Source organism: Lytechinus variegatus, chromosome 1, assembly GCF_018143015.1.
Source record: "Lytechinus variegatus isolate NC3 chromosome 1, Lvar_3.0, whole genome shotgun sequence".
NCBI classification, from domain to species: Eukaryota; Metazoa; Echinodermata; class Echinoidea; order Temnopleuroida; family Toxopneustidae; genus Lytechinus; species Lytechinus variegatus.
Window position 1 is genome coordinate 56,159,957 of NC_054740.1, and position 25,739 is coordinate 56,185,695.

Below are 25,739 nucleotides of genomic sequence, written 5' to 3' on the forward strand. Positions count from 1 at the left end.
GAAAGTGCGACTATCGTTAGCAATTGCACTCATCTGAATTTGAATGATCTGAGGCTGAGCTGAGTAGTGAATCAATGTGAGAGGGGGTGAGGTGTGATCACTGTGGTTTGTAATACTGATCATATTAAAAACATTCATTTAGGCTAGGCCTATTTTAACTTCATCATCAACCAGGGGGGGGGGGGGTAGCCAGGCGGCTTCTTGAGAGTAAAAATCATTTAGGGCCTACCGACGTACCGGTAGGCTCCCTACTAGCCTGGAGGCGTTTGGGGAGTGAAAGTCATATACTCTACGTATGGTCACTCCCCACTACTGCCTGGGACCCCTACCTATATTTCCCCACATACAGGTACAAAACCAGAAACTTTCGCTTCCGAGAATTCTACTTTCCCTCTAAAAGATCTAGGCCTAGATCTAGCCCACTTGTTCACTGCTACCACCCTGCCTGTGGGGAATCTACAGGTAGGACTATGGTATGCCAATGACAATGTTGTCCAGAGCACACACTTTAAAAAGTCATTAAAATATCACTTTTGTGACCAAAATTACTAATTTCCGTACAGTTGCAATTTATTTTTCATTAGTAACATGGGAATAATTTTTGAATTCACCAGAGCGCTCAAAAACTTGAATTTTGGGCATATTTTTGTGTACGCCCTCTATTGGTGGAAAGTAATATGGCAAGAAAATTTTCATTTTTTGATCTCTATTTTAATTAAGAAAAAAATGATTTAAAGTATCAAATTCAAATAAGAGCCAAGTTGTATGAAAAATAGGTGTAATGGAAACTGTCAGTGTAAAAACATCAAGCATTTGCCCCAAACAAAAAGAGAAAATTAGCCAAACATTGCCACCCTTATTTTGCCACACATGGAGATATAACTGAGAACAAGGTTATATCATAACCTTGTTCATTGAATGAGTGATCTAGCCCTAAAACATGTAGGCTTACATGGGGTCCAACTTTATTTCCAACATTTCTGCGATATTTGATTTCATTTTTAAAGAAGAATTCATTAAAAAACGAGATTTGTTATGAGAAGATGGGAAGAGCTTACGGCCGTGTTTACGTCGCCATCTTGATTTCTTTGTCTTCCGCTTGGCGACAGCACGCAAATCAAGACCTTCTCATTCCCCTACACGAAGGACGCCAAAACCTGAAACTGTCACCCCCGAGATTTCTACTTTCCTTCTAAGATCAAAGATAGCCCTATCATGTAGGCCTACATGGGATAAAACTTCATTTCCGACATTTCTACGCTCTCGTTATTTTTTAACAAGAATTCATCAAAAAAACGAGAAAAATATTGTGAATAAACGGAAGAGACTTGCCCAGTGATTTTTGGCAGTACACGCACATGAATGGGAAGGAACACCTGGCTTCATTGAGAGTAAGCCTACGTCAGTAAATGATTTTTACTCTCAAGAAGCCTCCTGGCTGGGGGGGGCACTCAAATTCTTTTTTGATGGGGGTGTATGAAGCCAGGCGGCTTCTAACTTAGAGAGTAAAAATCATTTACTAACATAAGGTTACTCTCAATGAAGCCAGGTATTCCTATCCATTCATGTGTGTAGGCCGCCAAAACCTGAAACTTTCGCCTCCGAGATTTCTACTTTCCTTCTAAAAGATATCTAGCCCTAAATCATGTAAATGGGATGCAACTTCATTTCCGACATTTCTGCGCCATCGATTTTATTTTTAACAAGAATTCATCAAAAAAATGAGAAAAATATAATGACAAGACGGAAGAGACTCGCCCGATGTTTACACCGCCATCTTGTTTTCTATTGTTCTTCGCCAACGTTACGCGACGCACGCTATGGATTTAAAGATACATGTAAATGCCAGTTGTAACCATTTCAAAATGAGTTGGTACAGAATCCTATGAAATGACCACCCAAGTGTCGTCTTGTTCTAAATAAAAAATTAGGTGACAAAGGATTCTGGAAGAAAATGTGTAATTGCTGAAAAATAAGCAAAATAAGAATGACATTTCACCAAATTGTCGGGTCTTCCCTAACCCAGGGAACTCCCGCCCGTGTAATTGACCATACTCACGGGACTAGCGTGAAGTATGGTCAAAATAATTCTCCGAATAAATAGTTAAAACAGAAATCAAGCACTTACCACGATTATATGGATGAAGGTCTAACGACTGGCAGTTTCCTGACATCTGGGCACAAACTGGAACCTCAAAAAAATGAAAAGTTCTCTCCTACCCCCGTCTCGATCGGCCATTTTTGTTATGAATCGTAACAAAATGGCCAATAGAGACTGGGGTAGAAGGAGAGAACTTTTTCGTTTTTTGAGGTTCCAGTCTGTGCCTCGATGTCGGGAAACTGCCACTCGTTAGACCTTCATCCATATAATCGTGGTAAGTGCTTGATTTCTGTTTTAACTATTTATTCGGAGAATTATTCGGAGAATTATTTTGACCATACTTCACGCTAGTCCCGTGAGTATGGTCAATTACACGGTGAGGTCCTGGGTTAGGTCTTCCCATGTGTGCACATCTGTGATGGCGAACTTCAGTGTGATTATTTTCAGCTTATATTTCATGATTTCGCAGAGTTCAGTTTGTATAAATGTACCAGGAGGCAATTTCATAAAGCTGTTCGTAAGTTGAGAGTGACTTTAAGAACTACTGTACTGTTAAACCTTTTTTACGCACTAAACCATCGCCATTTCAATAAATTTACCATTTACAACAAGAAAGGATCACCAGTCGTTTTTAAAGTCACTCTTAACTCACAAACAGCTTTATGAAACACCCACCCGATCAGGGGCCCGTTTCATAAAGGACTTGCAACTGTTGTAGCTTTGCCATGATGGCAACTACCATGATAACAGGGCTCAGCAGCCAATCAGAATCAAGGTTTCCATGGTACATGTAGTTGCCATAATGACATAGTCACAACAGTTGCGAGTCTTTATGAAATGGGCCCCATTGATTGATATGGTACGTGTATGATACGGCCTGGTGTTACAGACATTCTCATAAAATGAGTGTTTTCTGCAACTATTTTCATTTAGCTTTTTGCAACAATTCATTCTTTAAATAAGTGTTTGGTACTGCAAAGTCGTGAAATAGATTAAAAAACTGACATACTGAAGCTTTTCGACATGCACTCATCGGAGAAAAGTTGCATGAATGACTACAACGCTAGAGCAAAACGATATAAAATAGAACCGAAATAGAAAATGGATGCTGAATGGCGAGCCGTGATTGGCTGTCAAGGTAAACAATTAAGGCTTAGTACTAGCCGTACATTGAAATTAATTCTTTGCTTTAGGGGTTAGGCTAACATTAGGTTAGGCCTTTGGTAATGAATATAAGGTAAAACTTGAGAAAAAAAGTACCAGTACTTGATCTAGTATGATTTATGATATTGAAGTGCACTTGATCTTTCCTTGGAAAAAAACTTAAACAAGCAATGTTGACTGCATATGGTTTTTGTCTCGTCCACCAGAGGTGAAGGTGAGACTTAGGGATCCAAATGTCGTCCGTCCATCACAGACCTGTAATGACACATAACTCCCAAACCGTAAATTGCTTTTCAACCAAACTTGGATGGTAGATGGACTTGGGGGACCTGCATGTTATGCTGCAATCTGAGGTAAGGTCAAAGGTCATTTTCAGGTCAATGTTAAAGTTTACATGCAAGACTCTCTTATGACACCTAACTCAACAACCGTAAGTCGCTTTTCAACCAAACTTGGATGGTAGATGGACTTGGGAGACCTGCATGTTACATGTATGCTGCAGTCGGAGGTCACATGGTAAGGTCAAAGGTCATTTTCAGGTCAACGTTAAAGTTTACATGCAAGACTCTTATGACACCTAACTCCACAACCGTATGTCGCTTTTCAACCAAACTTGGATGGCAGATGGACTTGGGGGACCTGCGTGTTAAGCTGCAGTCAGAGGTCACATGATAAGGTCTAAGGCCATTTTCAGGTCAACGTTAAAGTTTACATGCAAGACTCTTATGACACCTAACTCCGCAACCGTAAGTTACTTTTCAACAAAACTTGGATGTTAGATGTACTTAGGCGACCTGCATTTTATGCTGCAGTCGGATGTCACATGGTAAGGTCAAAGGTCATTTTCAGGTCAACATTACAGTTTACGTGCAAGGCTCTTATGACAAGTGTTCCATCCCAGTCATTTCACAATGAAGTTTCAATATAATTCTCTTGCGTGCCCTCGCAAATCACAATATTTCTGGTTATTTTCATAAGTGGGCGAGACACAAAATTGCTTTTGCCTTGTTTAAACCATTTCATTTTAAATTGTCTCGCCTGAACAAAGTTCGGCAGAGTCCAAGCCTTCCAAGGCCTGTATTCTGAATTCGGGTTTAACTTAAACCACAGTCTAACTCTGTGCTAAAATTATGGGGAGCCAAAATTCTGTTCATTGTATTTAATAGTTTGTTTCCTTTTGCTTTTATAATAAAGAAAAATACTACAGTTATCATTCCCAGACAATTATTAACAATGTGAGTGTCAAATGAGATGATTTAGTGGATTTTTACTATTAAAAATTTGTGCCCCAATTGGAACTCCATAGTTAAAACCACAACTTAAAACCAGAGTTTAATTTAAACCTGAGTTCAGAATATTGGCCCATTAAGTGATCACTTTTCCTGTGGGTCTGATGGTCTGTTAGTCTGTTGCATAAATGTTAAATTTTTTCTTCAACTTGTTCTCATTTCTTTATTTGCGCATCAAAGGAGGCGCGATAGCTAAGTCGGTAGAGCGGGGGTATCGGATTCCGGTGACCCGGGTTCAATTCCCAAGTGGTGCGCTAGTGCCCTTTGGTAAGACATTTGTCCTCATTACCAGGTCCCTTGGAGAGGACCTTAAGCCTTCGGTCCCCTGGTTGCTTGCTCACAGGCATTCATGCTTTCTTAGCAGTCAGGTAAAAAAAACCTCTGTATAACATCAATCATGTTCATACTTGATTGATACCAGTCACAATTTGACTCACTATTACCTGTTTCAACCAGAGAACAATAGATTAAGCAGACCGAATCCATTGTTCTCTGGTTGAAACAGGTAACAGTGATTCAAAGAATTGTGACTGGTAGTGTATAAATGTACATATGAACCTTGGGTAACACCACTAGTGAGCCCATGAGGATGATGAGAGTCAAAGGTCATCTAGTGGTCAAAAGGTCAAATGATATGATACATGTACATGTATGTCTATCCCTTCTTGCTCTCATTGCTTTATTTACTTCAATAACTCCATACATCTACTTGATTTGCTAGTTCAGCCCTCTGGACTGCCATACCCGAATAGAACTCCCAAGGATTTAAAAAGCGCGAGCGCGCCCTCTCCCGTTCAGGCTTACTACCCATGATCACCGCGCAATTAGCGTCCATCTTCCTCTTTTGCTTTCGGCAAGCCACCTGTCAAGACGTGCTCAGATAAGTCTCCTAAGAGCTCAAATCTTTTTGAGCTTTGGTATATTATTTTCGCTTATCTGTGGTGCATTCTCCCTTTTAATTTCAATCTTTCCATTTGTGTGTAAGATTGTGTTCAGAATTTACACTTGGCGTGACTTTTTAGACGTGTTTTTGGTGACACTTAAATTGTTTTTCTAACGTTTGAGTTCTCGTCGCGCCGCATCGCTAGCGCGTTCGCGAGGCACCGGGCTTGCCTGCCTACGTGGCAGCAAGCCTTCACCACCTGTCATGGTTATTGTTCTTCACGTTCAAAGCGTGGTGGCTTTTGGTGCCGTTTTTAATTAAATTTCTAGACAGCCTCTACACTTTGTTGTCGAGGGTGTTATTGTTATTTCTTTTTGCAGGTTGGGATCTTCAACTCTGTTCCTTCCTTGCTTTCTGGAATTGATTTATTAAGATTTTCGTTTGATTATTGATTGATTAATTCTTCAATTCTCTTTCCTTTCTGTTCTGAATAAATTTCTTAATTGATATTTTATTCACAGGCGGATCTTAAAGCTCAATTCTTTTTCCTTCTGTTCTGAATAAATTTCTTGATTGATATTTTATTCACAGGCGGATCTTAAAGCTCAATTCCTTTTCCTTCTGTTCTGAATAAATTTCTTGATTGATATTTTATTCACAGGCGGATCCTAAAGCTCAACTCCTTTTCCTTTCCGTTCTGAATAAAATTCTTGATTAATATTTTATTCACAGACGCTTCGGGGATTGTTTAATTCGGCTTACGCAATTATACCTGATGATTGTTTGGTTATTCAATCCCCCCTAAAAAAAAAAAAAATTTTTTGTTCTTTACAGGTGGGGTCTCCTTCCTGTTAGAAATTTTTTTGACCTGTCCCGGAATTGTTTTCTTCGTTCAATTCCCTCTTCCCTCCTAGTATATATTTTTTTATTTCGACAGGCGGGCTCTACGATTCCCTTTGAGGATTTACTGTGTCGTTCTTCCTCTTGGAATCGTTACTAGAGACGTTCCTCCTTCCTCCTGTTCTGAATTTCTTTACCTTTCCACAGGAGGTTACTTTTTTTTTCTCTTGGAAATTATCGTAAAATTTCTCTTATCTGGAATTATTTGTCTCTCAATCCCTTTTCTTCCTGCTCTGAAATGCTTGTTTTTGTGTTTCTTCGCAGGTGGAAACTTCGTTCTCTTCTGAACTTGCATTCATTTTTGAATTTTTGTTTCGAATTTTTCCTTCGGGCAAAAAAAAAAAAAAAAAGAGAATATAGTAGGGGAACCTTGTAGGAGTTTCTTTTTTCAAAGTCTCCGACCTCCTTTTTATTTTCTTACAGGCAGATACCTAAACTATTCTTAGGTTCTTCTTCCTCCCTACCCCTCCCCTCTTGTTTTGTTCTGTTTGCTCAAACAAACTTCTTTTAGGAGGAGGGAAAGACCACTCCGGTCTCCACTTTTAATCTAAGCGAGATCTTTAAAAAAAAAAAAAAAAAATTCTTGTTTTTCCTTTTTCAGGGTAGAGAGAGGTTCTTTGAATGGGACTAACACAGCCCCAGAGGACCTGGTGCCCTCCACGGGGACCGTCCCGATTGCAAGTTACAGAAGTCGGCCGCCTCCAGGCGAGCAGGAGGGACGCCGCGGTGAGCGCCCAGCGGCGGTGAGTATGAGGGTGCGTCGATCAGCATTCCGAATTTGCGGTCGGATGCTAAGAGAAGGAAGGCCGAGACTGTGGTGCCACGGTCTCGGACAAAGGAAAAAGTGGTAGCCAAGGCTTCCAAGCCTAAACTAGGTCCTGCCGCCGCAGCACCCATAGGGCTATGCGACCCACCGGCTACCGGGTCACCAGAAGTCCGGAGGGAGAGTGCGGTTCTCTCCCCCGGCACAGGTCAGGATCTCTGCCGTATAAGTCGTCCTCCGTTGACAGCATCGGGAGAGATCGCCCAGCCCCTGACCGCGAGAGGCGTCACACAGACTGTAACCACAATCTGATCGTGACCACAATCTGACCCCGTCAGATTCGGGTGAAGTTTCGTTGTTGGCGGCCGCCCTGCCAGGGGCGGCAAATCGTAAGAGATCACCCGTGCCTCTTGTGCCTTCTTCTGCTCCGGCCACGCCGGCGGAGCCCGCAAAATAAGAAGAAGAAGAAGAGGTCGAAGGAGAGGTCGGCCAGCCCTGTTGCCATGGGCATTCCTCCTTCAGACCCTCTTATCGGTGGCCAGATGTTACAGTCATACATGTTATGCTGCTATATTCTGCTACCGCGAGAGGCGTCACACATCGGGCTGTGACCACAATCTGACCCCGTCAGATTCGGGTGAAGTTTCATTGTCGGCGGCCGCCCTGCCAGGGGCGGCAAATCGTAAGAAATCACCCGTGCCTCTCATGCCTTCTTCTGCCCCGGCCACGCCGGCGGAGCCCGCAGAAAGAGAAGAAGAAGAAGAGGTCGAAGGAGAGGTTGGCCAGCCCTGCTGCCATGGGCGTTCCTCCTTCAGACCCTTGTGTCGGTGGTCAGATGTTACAGCTATTCATGCTGCTACATTCTGCTACCGCGAGAGGCGTCACACATCAGACTGTGACCACAATCTGACCCCGTCAGATTCGGGTGAAGTTTCGTTGTTGAAGGCCGCCCTGCCAGGGGCGGCAAATCGTAAGAAATCACCCGTGCCTCTTGTGCCTTCTTCTGCCCCGGCCACACCGGCGGAGGCCGCGAAGAAGAAGAGGTCGAAGGTGAGGTCGGCCAGCCCTGTTGCCATGGGCGTCCCTCCTTCAGACCCTTGTGTCGGTGGTCAGATGTCACAGCTATTCATGCTGCTACATTCTGCTTTCGAGTAGTGCGGGTTCACCCCACCCTCGACGTCTACTCACCCCGCTGATGCCCCTGAGCATCAAGCGAGACAAGTGGGCAATAACCACCAGACACCCGGGAAATCCTCGAGCGATTCTGTTAAATCGCCAGCCAGTGCACCGACTAACCGGGTGCCCCAAGATCGCGTGTGCTTTCCAGCATTTTCGTCGATCTCAGAGCACGTGTCCCAGCCGACACGCGGGGCCACCCCGGCGCTTACTGGACAACCCCCGGTTCAGTCCATAGAGCGAGACTCCCTTTACGAGGACAACCCCTATCCCGCGGTCGACTTTTCAGTAAGCGCTCAGGCGCTGCTTGACAAGTATCTACCTCACATCTACCCTCCGAGCGGGGGTATTGATGAAGCAAGGGAGTCCATATTTTCTCGCCCCGCCTCTTCAGGCGCCCCGAGCTCAATCGGCCGAATTGGGGGTCTCGGAGAGTGACGGGGTCGCTCTAGACGAGGCGGCTCCTACGACGAGGAAGCCGCCAGCTCCGAGGGTGTAAATCCACCCCCGCTCTGCTGCTGCCCGGAAGCGCCAGGCTCCGGCGCCGCCGTCTCGAAATTTTCAAGCCTCTCGAGGCTAGCGAGAAGGCAGAGGCAGAGGGGGGGGGCGATTATTATGCAGGTACTCCCGAATTCGCCCTCTACGTCAAGCTCACATGCGGCGACGACTCCTTCAGCGGTAACTCTCTCCATTCTTCCCCCTAAGCGGGCCCGTAGATTGGAGGTATGAATCTCTTACATACCGCATGCCGCACTTCTCTCGTGAGAATGTTTGGCTGCTTTGAGAGGGCAACCTATCACGTCCGCGGACCGTCCGCCCAGGCGACGGGACCGTCGCTTTTCTGGCCTGAACCTCACTTTCTATTCGAAAGTAAGGGTGCCCTGTCTTACTTAGCTCCTACCCTTGCAACGCCAGAGTCAGGGCTAGTACAGATACCCGTTCTCCAGCGATCGCCGCTGAAGAGAGGGCGACTCTGATATGAGCACCATCACCGCCAGCGGTATGTCTCACTATCTCATAGCTCTCCGAGCTTATGAGTATGTATATCGGATCTGAATGTCACGGCGATTAAAAGTTCTCCTGTGCTTAATAATCGCTATGCCTTCACCACCCGGTGCATTATGGTTATGTTAACCTATTTGTCTCGTATTCGGGCGGCTCGTACGAACCCTGCCCGAGCTGCCATCACCGGTCGTCCCCCCGGACACCGCCGGCAGCACCCGCACCGAATACGTGGAAGGAATCAGCTTTTCATATGCTAGATATCCCTCCTGTTGACATTCACAGCTGTCCCCGAGTCTTTCCCGGTTGGGTAAACATCATCTCGGAGGAAAGTAACCGCCGTACATCTCATGAGATTGTTGGCTATGTACGTGCGTTCAAACTTGTTTAAAGCCCAGGATTCTCTGTCGGCATTCTATGCCTACTTTCTGGGCACACCCACCGTACCGGGTCGGCGAGTTCACACCAAACTGTACACCGCCAGACCATCGGTCGAGCTCTAACTGTCTATCTTATAGACTGCCCTCTATGTGGGTCAATCTTGCGGGCGTCTCCGCCGTTCCCTCCTTGTGCGGAGTGGTCTACGGTGGATGTCTTTACCGTGCCCGTTTGTCGAATCGGCTTCTTTCTTAGAAATTTTTTCACGGCACACTCGAGTCGCCCCGCATGCTGCTTTCATCCTCCTTCCATGCAATGCATGTGGCCAGGGTCACCGCACGACGAGGATGATGTAACAGTGGATGGATGTATGCTTATGCCTTCCTAACCACGATCACTACGACCCGCCTTCTCTCGGGCCGACTGTGGATGAGTCTCTCCATGTAAGTGATTTACTTCACTGGAGTTCTTCTTTTAGAAATTTAGATTCTCATCCCCCGCTGCTTAGGGCGTCATTTTTTTGCCCCCCGCAGCTTTTTGGAGCTCCTTATCTTACCGATATCGGACTGTTCCACGCTGCCGCAACCGGCGCCGGCGGTGCTTGCTCTTACGATCACTGAGAAACAGGCCTTGTGACTGTTTTCATAAACAACTGGTTCTCACCGCAGACTGATGGAAATTTTGTGATTACTTCCTCAAGTCTCCTTCGCTTGTTTCTTCAAGCGAGGATTTCGACACTCTTAGCCAGTTTCCGTCCCTAACTTGATAGGACAGGGCCGTTGCTACCTCATTCGATTCCGTTGCGAATGTAACGGTTGAGGTATCATATCTGGCGATGTCTGTTCGTTTAGAGCATCTCTTGATGGTCGTTTACACGTAATATCGTGACAGATTTTTTTTCGCCAGCTCCCTCTGGCGTACACTTGCTGCTGCTAGGGATTCCCCCGCCCAGCGGACAGCCATCGCAGCCTAGCCTCAGGGCTCTCTCGGCGATGGTGGCTTGAGCCAAGCCACCTCTTCCACCGCGGGCACTGCACCCTCAGATGGGTGCTTCAATCAGTATGGGAGAAAGGGGATCCTGAGTTCTCTCTCGATCACTCGGTCTAACACACTTTTGTCGTGATGTGTACCGCGCTGTATCCCTGACACGCCCGGTTGAGCTGTTTTGACCAGACTGCTCTATTCTACATAGGCAACATGTCCGCGGCATTCCTTATTAACAGGATGGCACTCAGTCGCTTTCTCGACCCTTGTCTGCCTTACGAGTGGTTTTCTTCCTAAATCCCTACTCTCCGTCGTTCCTGGTCCCCTTCGGACCACTAGTAACTTTTTACCACAGCTCTCTATCAGAATTCTGCAGATTTCTGCCCTCACGCATTTGAGACAGATATCGAATTCTGGGCGCTTTCTCCCACGCGGAGGCTTCCCCTACAGAAATTTCCAAGCTTGCGGGAAGCGTGCGACTAGCTTGCGCAAGCTTGCGGCATGCTAGTAACTAGCATGCGGTTAGCTTAATAAGCGTGTGATATGCGTGCAGAGTAATAGTTAAGCGATCTTTTAGCGAGCAGGGACTGTTCGCTAGCATGCACTCGCTTATTAAGCGAGTGCCCTGCTAGTCGCATGCTAGTTACTAGCAAGCGGCACGCTTAAATTTCGGTAGGGGTTCTGAGATATCTCGCCTTCTCAGATTGGTCGATTGATCACTTACTGAGCCTTAAAAGCTTCAGTTTTCCGATCACGATTCTTGTTGAAATTTTCAACAAATTTCGATTCTTACGCTCTAGTCAGCAGGTGATGTTGTTCTCCTGACACTAGGCCGAGGGCCCATGATACTTGGTATTCCTGAGTATACAGGGCATTCCTCTCGAGGACATTTTTGAGGGCCGCCTTTTGGCGCTCAACTAACTCCTTCACTTCTTTCTACTTGAAGGACATTCCGTCCAGCGAGGCGAGATTTGCTGCTTCGGCGCTTAAAGCAGCTGCGGTTTTTTTCCCCCTCTCCCTAAATTTCGTTTTTTTGTTTTTTTCTTTTAAATTTTCTTAGGCTTACAATTGAAAACATGCCTCCCTACGGTTTGAGTCCGTGCTGGTCTAGCAAATCAAGTAGATGTATGGAGTTATTGAAGTAAATTATGAAAATACTTACCTGATTTTCTTATTTACGAGATAACTCATACATCTACTTGATACCCTCCCACCGACCCTCCGCCTTGCGTAGCAACATGTTTCAACGTATGGGCTTGCGAAAGGTGAGGAAGATGGACGCTAATTGCGCGGTGATCATGGGTAGTAAGCCTGAACGGGAGAGGGCGCGCTCGCGCTTTTTAAATCCTTGGGAGTTCTATTCGGGTATGGCAGTCCAGAGGGCTGAACTAGCAAATCAAGTAGATGTATGAGTTATCTCGTAAATAAGAAAATCAGGTAAGTATTTTCATAATTTACATGTAGCCTATAGTACATCAATCATGTTCATACATGTACTATTACACATGAAACTTGGGTAGCACACATGTGAGCCATTGAATGATGGGGATCTTGGGGGTTCAAAGGTCATCTAGTGGGAAAAAGGTCAAATGGTTATGTCTACATGTTCTTTTCTTTCAAGATTTTGTTCAACTTGCTCTCATTTCTTTATTTCTGCATCGATTGTGTTTACATTTGGTTTTACACTTTGTACAAATAATAATTTGGGTATGAATACCGCGTGCTCATGCTGATGATCATGAGGATGAAAAGCTCAAAGGTCATCTAGGGGTCAAAAGATCATATTCCATATTTTATTGATTTGCAAAGTCAGATGAGACTATTGTGTTTCATCTTTGTCAGATTGGCCACATTTTGGATTAGAGGGTTAGGAAATTTTGTCCTCTGTATGAATTATGACACTGGATAGAATCATATTGCTCTTGTCGCATACAATAAATCATATGTAATTGGAATGCACTTCCGGTAATCTTGTACAACAAGGCAAAGAGTTTTCTTCTTCATGGAAATGGGTAAATGACTTGCTGTGCACCCAATAGGTGAGCAGGCAGAGTAAATGGGTTTTTATAATCGTAGTCTATTTTTCAGTCATTTGTTATTTGTTGCATTTTTATTTGTGAATAGATAGGGAAGATAAGATCAATTACATTTAGGTAGGCCTGTATGTGTGCACAGTGGAGGTGACTGTATTAAGCGTGAGACCTATAAAATGTAGGTCCACATACATTTAGAAACTCGAAGCCGTAAATGAACAACTTTATGTCTGAATATTTATACAATGGAAGACTATGCTTATTGTGGCTTCTCTGTGTGTGGGAGTAGCAGTGGCTTTGTGTGTTTGTATAGCATTGGTATTCATACCAGTGGAATGCCTTAATACAGAGTGTGTATCATGGGAGATACAAGGGTGTACAGTATGTACATGGACCTGCTGTTTATCTCGACACCCTTGCTCTCTGGTCTGTTAGCGTCAAAAATGCCCTACTTGTGGACACGGTGGACAAAAGCATGATTTGTTCTCCAGACCTTTATTTATGTATAAGAATTAAGAATGGGGTATGCTCCAAAAAATCTGCTGCAGAACAGTGAAAAAATGGGTGAAAATGTCAGAAGTTGATGAGTTCAGATTTGTTCTGATATATAGACTAGCGCTGGTGCAAAACTCAATAGCAGTGCATTATTTTGCATTGGATAGTTCTTGAATTCAGACCTTTTTTGAATAGATCTTCTGTTTGTCCTTGCATCTCAATGCACCAAAATATAAAGCAGATGCTAAACAAGCTGAAGGGTGACGGTGGAGGGGGTTGAATGTTGATGTGTATGTACATATTTTGGTCTTTGGAAGATTTGCAAGACACATTTTTTGCATGTGTTGGAAATTGTGTTGCCATGGTAACAGTGTACCATTGCAAAAATAAGGTAAAAATCTTGCAGTTGGAACTACTTCCTCTGTTTGCATCCAATTCTCATGAAATTTGGCACACACATTGATCTTGAGGTGAAGATGTCCAATACTTATATTTGTGTGTCTTTCAGAAATCTTGTTGCCATGGCAACAACATATTATCTGGTGAAAATTGGGGAAAAAACCTTACAATTCAAACTGTTTCATCAGTTTTCAATCAATTTGGCACACACATTGGTATTGAAGTAAAGATGTACAAGGCACTTTTTGTGTGTGTTTCCAAAATCGTGTTGCCATGGGAACAACATATATTATATGGCAAAATTTAGGAAAAAAAAACCTTGCAATTTGAACTACTTTTTTCATCAGTTTTTTTTTTGTTGTTGTTTTGAACCAATTCTCGTGAAATAATTATGGCTCACACATTGGCCTTGAGGTAAAGATGTGCAAGAACCTTTGTCAGAGAGTGCATTGCCTTGGTAACCACATTTGGCCAGAAATATGGGGAAAACTCATTGTGGATCAGTCTACTTCTCAGTTTTCAGCCTGTGCTCATAGAAGTTGACACAAATATTCATGTTGGGTAAAGATTCATATTCAGTATTAAAAGGGAATCAAGCCTAATTGGTCATAATGTTGTGTGCATGGAAAAGAGAAAAATAAGAATGGTGAAAGTTTTAAAGAAATCGGACAAGCAAAATAAAGCTATGGCTGCTATAAAATTAAGATCCCTAAGGCTACTTGTATATGTAGAATTCAATTGGCAACTGGGTAAGTAAATTATGACAAGGGGTGAGGCCGCAAGGACAACGTTCCCATAAGACTAGTACTTAGTTATCAGGATTTTTGTTTTTCCTCCTAAATCCCTATTCCATTGGGCCGTAATAAAAACCCGTAACTATATGTGTTATTCCTCATGAAAGAAAGATATAATTTGAAGTAAAACTTTTGAAAAATTTTTTTTTTTAGCTAATTAATTATTCCAGTACATGGAAGAGTGGTCCTTGCCTTCTTACATCACTATGACATCACATATGCGGTCAATTTGAAGTCTTCAAGGGTATAGTGATTACCAATGTTTATAACTTTAATATGTTCACAACTTTTTTATGGTTTGTCCGATATTGTTCAAACTTTGACCTATAAACTTGTCTGATTTTTCATTTTCCTCTAAAAACAAGTGTTTATTTGGGTTTGATTCCCCTTTATATAACGTCATATATATATTAATCACCTTCAATAATATTTATAGGTTTTTTTTTTGGGGGGGGGGGCGGAGAAGGTCCTTAAAAACTGACAACATAAAAATATAGAAGGTTAAAGGCCATGACCATGAGGAACTTAAACACTTAAAAAAAAAACCCTTACATTTTTTTATTTTTTTGGGGGGGCTTTAGAAAATTGCCACATAAAGCTTAAAAGGAAATTATAACGACTAGGAACTTAACCCCCCCCCCAAAAAAAGGGGGGGAATCCTTTACACTTCAGCATATTAATTTAAAGCCTCAAACATTCTGCTTTGAAAAAAAAAATGTTTCCGGTGTCCAATTAATCAATGTTTAATTTGAAGCATGAAGCAGGGGCTGTCACAGAAATATACTGAAAAAATTAAATGAAAGAAAATATAAGGCTAAAATCTATTGTGCACATAGGTATATTTTTGATATTGTATGTTTCTGAGTCATAGATTGCAAGTGAATTTCTAAAACAAGTAGATTTTTGTATATATTTATATTTCTATAATTAGTTGCATGATTAAAGGTACACTTTAAAATATGTCAGAAAAAATATACTTAGATAGAGACAGGAAACAGGAGATGGCATGGTGAAGCTCAAAATCAAGAGTGATGTGAAAGTTAAAAAGAAAGAGTAGGAACGGAATATGAATATGAATAAAAGACTGAGTAGGAGAATATTTAAACAATGGTTAATTGGGTGCTGTAAACAATTTTTTTTATCAAATTAGAATGTATTAAACTTCAAATGAATGGTCTGAAGTGCAAATGACTCTTCTTACCTTTGAGGGGGGGGGGGGCATTTCTGCTAAAAAGTATATCAGCCCCCTATTTTTTCGGGGGGGGGGGGGGTTAAGTTCCTAGTCATAAACCTTTAACTGTAATTTTCATGAGGCCATTTTCTAAAGACCCCCCCAAAAAAAAAGGGTAATGTCTAGCTTTAAAAATGCATTGACCCCTGAGGGACAAAGGTGTAGACTGGTTTGAGCATGGGGAAGTAGACTAAAAGTGGTATGGGGAGGGGTGCACATCTTGGAGAGGTGGAACTAAGGTTTGGAAAATCAGCTGTTGAAAGTAGAAGGGGTACACATTTTGTTTTGCTTGCCAGTGTTGGAACTCCCCTGCTTCAGCGGAAGGTTTCATATTCACCCAGTGTACCTCCAGCCTATATGCCCTTAAGGGGATGCGTTTTTTAAGAGTGTTTATCATTTTTATGTTTCTAATGGCCACTGCCTTTAACCTTCTTTGATGTCAGATTTAAAGGACTAATCCTGCCCCTTCCCCCCAAACCCTGAAATATTAATGAAGGTGATTAATACCCCCACATTTTAATGCAGAGAAGACATTTAGAATTTAATATGAATCTTTACCCCAAGATGAATATTTCTTCCAATTTTTATAAGCACTGACTAAAAACAGGGGGGAGAAGTTTGATCCACAATAAGTTTTCCTACATTTCTGGCTATCATTTGTGGCTACCCTGGTAATGCACTCTCTGACAAGTGCAAAAAAAAGGTTCTTGCACATCTTTAGCCCTAGGCCAATGTGTGAGCCAAATTTCATGAGAATTGGTTCAAAACTGATGAAGTAGTTCAAATTGCAAGTTTTTTACCTAAATTTTGCCATATGATATTTTGTTACCATGACAACACAGTTTCTGAAGCACACATAAAAAGTGCCTAGTACATGATCTTTACTTCAATACCAATGTGTGTGCCAAATTTCATGAAAATTGATTGAAAACTGATGAAGCAGTTTGAATTGTAAGTTTTTTTCTCAATTTTGACCATATAATATGTTGGTTACCATGGCAACAAGATTTCTGAAAGACACACAAAACTGTGTCTTAGACATCTTCACCTCAAGAACAATGTGTGTGCCAAATTTCATGAGAATCGTTTAAAAACAGAGGAAGTGGTTCTAACTGCAAGATTTTTACCTTATTTTTGCAATAATACACTGTTACCATGGCAACACAATTTCCGACACATGCAAAAAATGTGTCTTGCAAATCTTCCAAAGACCAAAATATGTACATACACATCGACATTCAACCCCCTCCATCGTCACCCTTCGGCTTGTTTAGCATCTGCTTTAAATATTTAGTGCATTGAGATGCAAGGACAAACAGAAGATCTGTTCAAAATGGGTCTGAATTCAAGAACTAATCCAATGCAAAAAAATGCACTGCTATTGAGTTTTGCACTAGCGCTAGTCTATATATCAGACAAATCTGAACTCATAAATTCTGATATTTTCACCCATTTTTTCATTGTTCCTGCAGCCAGATTTTTTGGAGCATACCCCATTCTTAATTCTTATACATAAATAAAGGTCTGGAGAAAAAATCACGCTTTTGTCCACCGTGTCCACATAATTTCGCTAACTGACCAGACTATGCCTCTTTCACACACATGCACTATTGCACTGGCAATTGGAGAGGATGCACTTTGTTTGTTTCTATATGACTTCCCAAGTGCATTTTCCATGAGCATATTAAATGATGCTGAGTGCAGAGATTGATGTGGGTTACAAATGAATATGGATTCATGATCATGCAATGTACATGTCAGAGTACATGCAGGATTGTCTGTTTGCTCATACTAATAGAGATGCATAAAAAAATGTAGGCCTATGATGCAGTTATGCATTGAACGTTTATATGGCAGTGTGATTCAATTTTGTGTCATTTGTGTCTATCTAGGCCGTCAGTGATTTTCTGTTTTAGAAAATTGCCTTTTTCGTTTCAGAAAATCTTACATTCTGTTTCTTTCAGCATGTCTGAAAATGTAAATTCTGTTTTCCCATAGACTTTGTTTACACTACATGCAAAAGTAATAATTCCATAAACAAAGAAAGTCAATACACATTGAGTAGTCATGTCACAACACTTGCATTGGTCAAAATTGGAACTGCCACTGTACTAACAACGCATTAGAATCCGTTCTAATCGGATCTACATGTATACAGGTGCACAAAATATTTTGAAAAACACATTAAACATGAATATATCCTGACCTTTCACATTATTAGCATTATTTTACGGTTGAATGAAATTTTATCATTATTTGGGGGAGTTTTGTTTTGAGCAGTCAACGATATTCAACTAAAGCCATTTTGGATTTCAAGAGATATCGTGCTGTTACCGATCTTAGAGGGCGGCAACACACGGTCGTATCGCTGCCTTCTATACACAGTACGTTGGTTGTAATCAAACAATGTGCGCCTGTATATGAATTTATTCGATATGGCCCTGGTCGACGGGCTGGGGCGAGGTGTATACGTACATGTGTGGATTGTCACTCATGATTGTAACGAAGTGAAATCATTTTATTGGGTTTTGTGGCCAGGTAATATTCATATTATGTTGAGATTTTGGAGTAATTTCTGTGCACTGTTCTGTGCACTTTGAGAAAAAATATGTTTTCCATGATTTTCCATTTAAAAAGCAACTACATGTATATGTTTCTAAAGGCTTTTCCGTGAATTTGGTCCGTTTTCTTTGATCGTGGGAAATCACTGTCCTTATAAACATGTACATGTATGTAGATGGATGTCTACATTTTCTTCAACAAAAATGTGATGATGTACATGAGGCTTAGGCCAAGTAAAAAAAGATAGTAGTTGATCGTCCGGGTTTTTGAGAGCGGTGATGAGGGAGGTCCTTGCTATTTGCTATCTTACTATTTTTTTTAAGAACACGGAGGCATTTTCTCGGTCCGATCAGTGATGAGGGAGGTCCTTACTATTTACTATTTTTTTGCTATTTTTTATTCAAATGATTGTCAGGCCATGTCAAGCTCGAATTATGTGATCGATGTATGCTCAATAGTAATAATAAACGATTAGAATATATATATACATATTATTATATATGTATAAATATCTACGATTGATTGGAAATCTATGGAAAATAAAATCGATTGATGTATTATTACTGATGTATACTGGTACTGTATTGTTGTCCACATGGTCAAACAGAATGTTCATGTCAAGTGAATAATTTAAACATTTTAATTTATGTAAGGGTAAAAAAAATGCATGGGGGGGGTCTTTTTTATTGTCATGGAGTCTTGTTCAATTTTCCAGAGCCAATCTCATTTTTAGCTCTGGGTATGGTTTCGCATCACAGTTTTCGGGTGCTTGTTCGTTTACATAATGTTTAATACTACTGCTCAATTTTTATTCATTTTTAAAATTGATATTGAATATTAAATCCCTCATTGAATATTCGATGCATTGCCTCCTGACATTAGAAAACTCGCCAGAAAATTCAATGCATTTCACAAATTCACGTCACGCCAGCACAGTCAATCACATCATCCTAGCACACATGCAGTTCTCCCAACAGAGTCACAAGCACACAATCACCGTAACACACATCTAAGTACAGGCGCTATCACTCACCAAAAAAACCCGCTGAAATACAAATTACGTCATTAGAATTGATTTATCTGCGCCATATTTCAAGAGCATGCGACGGATTAGTTCAGATTCAGTAAGCGGGGTCCCCGAAAATGCACTAAAAATTTGAAGAAATCCGCGATCTTTTCCGAGTTTGCAAACTTTATTTCCTCGCTAATTTATGATGGTATCTTCAAAATCCAATAAAAAAACAAATCAGAATTTTTTTCTTTCTTGCAATTACGGCGATATCGGACTTTGCAATTGTTTTTGAAGTTGCGAGAGAGTGAGAGTGATCTTGTGATTTTTTTTCGTTAATCAGCAGCCATAAAAATAGTTAATAACAAGAAAATTGATGCTGCAATTAAAAAGGGAAGATGGCGAGGACGAGAAACAACACAATTTTTTTTTTTTTTTTTTTTTTTTATAGAAAATAGTAAATAGCAAAAATTTTCATGCGGCGGCCAAAAGTGATGCGCGCGAGGACGATCAACTACTTTCTTATTTTACTTGGCCTTATACACATACATGTATGTAGCTTGTAGGCCTACAGTATCAAATGAAATGAACATGATCGGTTAGTGGTAACAAGTAGGCTTAATGAAGGCCTACCGCCTATATTTGAAACATTGTATACATGTAGGCCTGTGGCATTGGCCCTAATAGAACAACAGATGCATGTATCAACATTTTTCTGGTTTAGATTTGCATGAAAAAAATGTTTAAAAAATATGAATAAGCCTACATGAAATACACAAAATGAGAGAGGTTTTTAGCCTATAAGCCCATAGGCTATTATATATTCCTTTTTGTTTCTTTAATGTTGAAGTGAAATTGAAATTGATGCCCCCCCATATACATGTATGCGCATGAAAAACATAATGCTGAAAAACATAATGCTGAAAAGATGAGGAACATTTGTGGCTCACATTTCAAAATAGGACAGGAGACAGTGAAAACAAAATACTGTAAGCATTGTGGGTGAGAAGTTCAAGCCAAACGTCAGCATGGAATATCTAGTATGTGAGTAAGATGACCCTGTCAAACCTTCTCACATGATCACTTTAGATAGTACTTGCCCAGACAGTGACATGTACATGTAGTCTGTTTCAATCAAACTTCAATCTTTGTCTGTGTGGAATATGCTGAAATGGGTTGTACATTTATACCTTGAAAACAGTCGTTTTATTAATTTTAATTCAAACCACCTATATGTATTTGGACAAAAAAATTGTTAAAACGGCTGTTTTCGACTCGCCGTACGGCGGCCGTAGAGCAAATGTGACCAAGGTATTAGTACACCAGCACGCATTACTGTGGATTTTAATCAGTTTCTTTATAATGTCTAGTTTCTTTTTACAGCTGGGAAGGGGATTGAGTCTCTGAAATTCTTACTTTAATTAAACTACATATACCTGTACATGTACTTTGTAATTCACATTTTCATATAATTTATTATACATGTATATTTTCCAGGGGAGGGATGCCATATTGTTTTTATTTTTTCTGAATTATTTATTTTCAAAACGTTTACTAGTGCTTAATTCTAGGCCAAGCATTTATCCTGAAAGTGAAATAGTAGGTGGTTTCAAACCGCCTCGATCACAAGAATTCCCGTTAAATTACAAGAACTTTTTTAGGCTAAAAAATACCCATTAATTATTACTGCATTCACACCGCCCCGAAACATACCCTTCGGGATAAGTTCCTGAAGTTACGAGCATGCGCAGTATGGTCTGATAAGCAGGCAAGGCGCGAGATTCAAAATCACTAGCCCAGCAGCCACCTACAGCTCCCGTGACCAATGACACGCTGGGCTAAAAGTTCCCGTATATTGCTTTCACATCGCCAAAATACCTGCGACCTTGGAAAAATCCCCGCGAAAGTTCTCGTAATTTCGCCAAGTACCTACTATTCAGCGGGTATTTTCTTTCGGGGAAATTACACGTAGTTTGCTTTCACATTACCAAAATACCTGGTATTTTCTGATCGGGGTAAATTTCCCGATCAGAGAATACCTGGAACTGACGAACTTCGAGGCGGTCTGAAACCACCTAGTGATTGAGCTGAACATGTATCGTAAGCCTACTGATCTCTTCACTCTAGTCTTATGACATTAATGTCAACTGGTGTGGTGCCATTGTAGAAAAGCTTCTGAACAGTTACACCCCAGTGCCCTGACTTTCACATTCCAGTGCACCATGGCAATGTCAATCAAATCCTAGCCCAGACTGCCTGTAAGATGTCATGCTTACCCATGTAGTCTACTGCTTGAAGCCCATTGGATTTTGCTATGTTGCAAACACATATAGAATGAATTAAAATGTTGGGTACGTTTATCTGTATCAAAATTTTTAGACCAAGGGAGCGTTTCATGAAACAACTTGTCAGACTTTTTATATGACAAGTCCCATTTTATCCAACAGTTGTCATAGGAACTGTGCTTCTCAGCCAATCAAAATCAAGGAAAGACGTCAGATCTGACAACTTGTCGGATGGAAATGTTGATGAAAAGCACCCCAGGGGAGCGTTTCATCCACATTTTTGACCGACGAGTTGTCAGATCTGACAACTTTCCTTGATTTTGATTGGCTGAGAAGCACTGCAACTGTCGGATAAAACAGGACTTGTCAGACAAAACATTTTCATGAAACGCTCCCCGGACATGTAACATACTACAGTATTACATGTAATACATGTAGGTGAACAATATCTTTACATGTCCTACATATTATGTAAACACATGTAGAGTGTTAACACGTGTTATATTTCAGGTTTCTTCTTCCTTTTACATGTTACATTTCATCATAAACAGTAGGCCTACATGTACACACATGTACATGTACACAATGTATGAACAACTGTACATGTACATGTTTATTACACAATAGTCTCTTTGCAATACATTTTTTTTCTTTTAAGCCATTGCTTAAATTAGTCATGTACATTGTAGGCCTAAGATGTATGCCTTCCATAGTCATATAAACAACTGAAATGGCAATGTATACCCAATACAGTTGTAGCATGTGTAGTGTTGCATGTACATGAAATTTGTTGATGATCTTCATTGACAAATTTGCTCTGATTGAACTAATCAGATAGAAAGATTGCAGTACATGTAGCTTACAATAATAGACAATAAAAATCAATTTGTTTTCATGAAATCTCACCAGACTGTCAATCATTGCTCAAATTGTCATCACTACAGTGTTGTAACTATGATGAACAATTGAACAGATCAAATTACACATGTGTGAGGCATGAAGTACATGTATGAGTACATGTATGCCTACATGTAAGTAACATCCTTGATAGTTATTTGTGGCTAAGATTCATCAGGTTATATTTAAGAGCATGATTGATGAGACTATTTGTATCTCCATCACATAATTAGCATGGACAGGGGAGTAGTCTGTCATAAGCCTGTAATGTGCCAGATGACAGGTCTAATTAATGACGCCAGCATTTCATTAATGCATGTCTGTCTCTATTGATTGGGCTCGCAGACCAAATATACACCTACATAACATGTTTAAGAGTTCATGTACATTGTGTACAGAGGCAAATATGACTTTATTAACAACATGAAAATCACATAACATGTACATATACACCAGATAGTTTTTGCTGTATTACACACCCCGCCAAAGAAAGTTTGAAGGGGGTATAGGCTAATTAGTGTTCTGTTGGTTGAACTTGGTTCATTGCAAATCTTGCCGTTTGAATTCCTAATTTAGTTTTCAACCAATTCTCATGAAATTCGGAACGCACTTACATGTAGGTTTTGGGGTGAAGATGTGCGATTCAACACCTTTCTTTTCTTCACATGTTTCCGAAATTGTGTTGGCATGGTAACAGTATATTATAGCAAAACTTAAGGAAAATCTTGCGGTTCGAAGAAGAACAAGAAAGTACATTGTAATGAGTATTTTACATGTAGGGGAAGGCGGGGTAAGTTGAGCATAGGGGCAAGTTGAGCCACCAGCCCCAGGCCAATAATAAATGAGTCAGACATTGTGGTGGTGTCATGTATTGATGACCCATAGCATAACCCCTAACCCCACCATATTGTTTTCAACTTTGAAACAAAAAGTAGTTTTTTAGAGGGAAAAATATGAATTTCAGCCAAAAAAGTAAAAAAAGAGTGTGAAATAGATAAGTGCTTTATAAACACACACGTCTTTAAATATAATAAAGACAGGATAACAACATTATTAGTACAGGTATGGATCTTCATTCTTGTCATAGTCTTTTATATGATGGATGCATAATAAATGTGTGGATACAAAATTATCGCACTAAGTTCGGACTGGGGTAAGTTGAGCCAAACAGCATGGGGCAAGTTGAGCCATGGTAATTCCTATGGTAATGTATCTTAAAAAACAAACAAACCATAAAAATTGATTGAAATGCTGGCTGAAAGGAGCAAATTTACATGACTGCTCTTTTCCTTTTAAAGGATGTTAGTATTTATAGAGAATTAGCAAGTGAAAAGACTTTAAACAAAAAATTGAAATGCTGGTTCTCCCCTCATACATTTGTACATAGTATTTGTGGCTCAACTTACCCCAGAAGGTGGCTCAAACTTACCCCATATATGGGGCAAGTTGAGCCATTTGACATCGTTTTTTTCAAAGGTCACGATGACTTTCAGTGTGGGGATAGAAAGTTATATATAGGTGGAAAATATTTCAGAAGAATTAAATTTCAAGGCAAGGTTCTTATTTCGACAAGATTATTAATCATATCAATTCTAACATGCAAAAAGCAAAAGCTGTCACAACTTACCCCCCTTCCCCTACACTGTATGTTGAGATGTAGACACCCTCCCATTGGCAATGCAACCAAAAATATGAAATGTCCTACATGTACTTGGACAACTACCCAGTTACTTTTCTACATATTTGACTTATATTATCACATTTATCAAGTCTATCCAGAGATCGGGTGCTTTTTTTTCAGTGAAAGACTTGTAATAGTGGTTTCTTGGAATTTTTCGTGAACCAATATTTTGAGGTATATTTCAGTGGACAAGGGGAGACTTGTACTTCAGTGACATCACAAATCTTAGTCACATCGACAATTGGAGGGTCCCCATAGCATCTGTGATTTAAACATTCTAATGCTCAAAACTTTGTCTATTTTCATGCAAGTTGATTTGTGTTTTGGGCTTTCATTCTCCTTTACATGTAAGCCATAATTTGTCCTCTGGTTGTTTACTTACAAGCATAGTTTCATTAATTGCAAATCTTCATGTTTAAAAAAAATCTCCATGAGTCACTTTCAACCATCCCCCAATGAAATATTTACTGCTGAACATATTGTCGTAGAATACACTTTTGATTTGTTAAGCATATTCATCCACCTCTGTGAATTTACACATTGTATTCCTATGCAAATGTCAAAAGTTCATGCTACTGTCTGTCAATCGTTAGAATATCTCATCCATGAAAAGAAATAAAAACAAAGACTCCGAGTCCATTATTCACTGGAATACTGGAAAAATGGGAAGTACAAACTTGTCCAGTATTTTCATTCAAGCCTGATTCAGCTCAGAATATAAATTTTTCTTATAAAAACCCCCCCACAAAAATTACATTGGTTATAATAGATGCTTTCAGAAATTGGTAAATGTAGATCTTCTTTGAAAATTTGTCATTTTCTGTAATAGTTTACATGTACATTTACAATGTTATATGCATAGGCCTATGGTACACCTAGCTTCATTGGACAAAATACATTTCTTGTGCCTATGATAATCTCTTTGTTAAATGTTTCTTATCATCCATAGTGATGCAATGCTTATGACTCATGTACACATCATATTTGTAAGGTTTACATGTTGGCCTCCTAATACTACGTACCTGTACTCCAATAATTTTTTTTCTTGCCTGCATAGCAGAAGTGAGACAAAAATGTGCTACATGCAATCAAAGCATTTTAAAATTTAGTCAGAACTGTATAGCTGGACAATGACCATACATTTATGTCAGCTTTTGCCTCATTATTAACTCTTGGTTTGTTTTATAACAAAATAGGGACATGGTGTGTTTGAATGAGTGTATACATTAGCACATCTCCAAATGACATGTAGGAAGATCATTTCGCCGAGGTTTGACTGTTGACATACATGTACTTGTACTCATGTACATTTACATGTACTCTGTACATGTACATTACATACCTTATGCATGCGCAGCAAAAAGGACTATGGGTGGAGAATGGATAAGCCATGGTAGTGTGTACTTTGTGTCTTGAGATATGCAGTGTGAGTCATCTGAACAATAGGAGGGCTACATTGAAAGGCCTGCTCACAATATAGGCATTCAGTGGTTTGTACCTTTCATAGAAAATCTGAGCCTATTTTGTTGTTCTCATAGGGAGTATTGAGAAGCCCTCTATTGCTTGTGTACACACTGGACATGTACAAACACTGATGATAGTGCACACATGACTGTTTTCTTTTCTTTGCACATTACATTGTAAAAAAAAGCAGTAGGGCCTACTTTATACAGGCTTTGTGCACATTGTATGTATCCATCAATTAGAATTAAA

The 25,739-nt window shown here is 40.5% G+C and overlaps 1 protein-coding gene across 2 annotated transcripts in view; it reads left to right on the top strand.

The window, feature by feature from the left end:
- The window catches only part of LOC446202 (beta-catenin), a 53,338-nt gene that overhangs the window by 307 nt on the left and 27,292 nt on the right, over positions 1-25,739 (top strand). The window contains exon 2 of one of the 2 annotated variants that reach the window (XM_041611369.1): positions 3,472-3,618. The exons of the other annotated variant lie outside the window; for it this stretch is intronic. The gene's annotated coding sequence lies outside the window, so the exon portion shown is untranslated. The remainder of the gene's footprint in view (positions 1-3,471; positions 3,619-25,739) is intronic. 2 annotated transcript variants of the gene reach the window in all.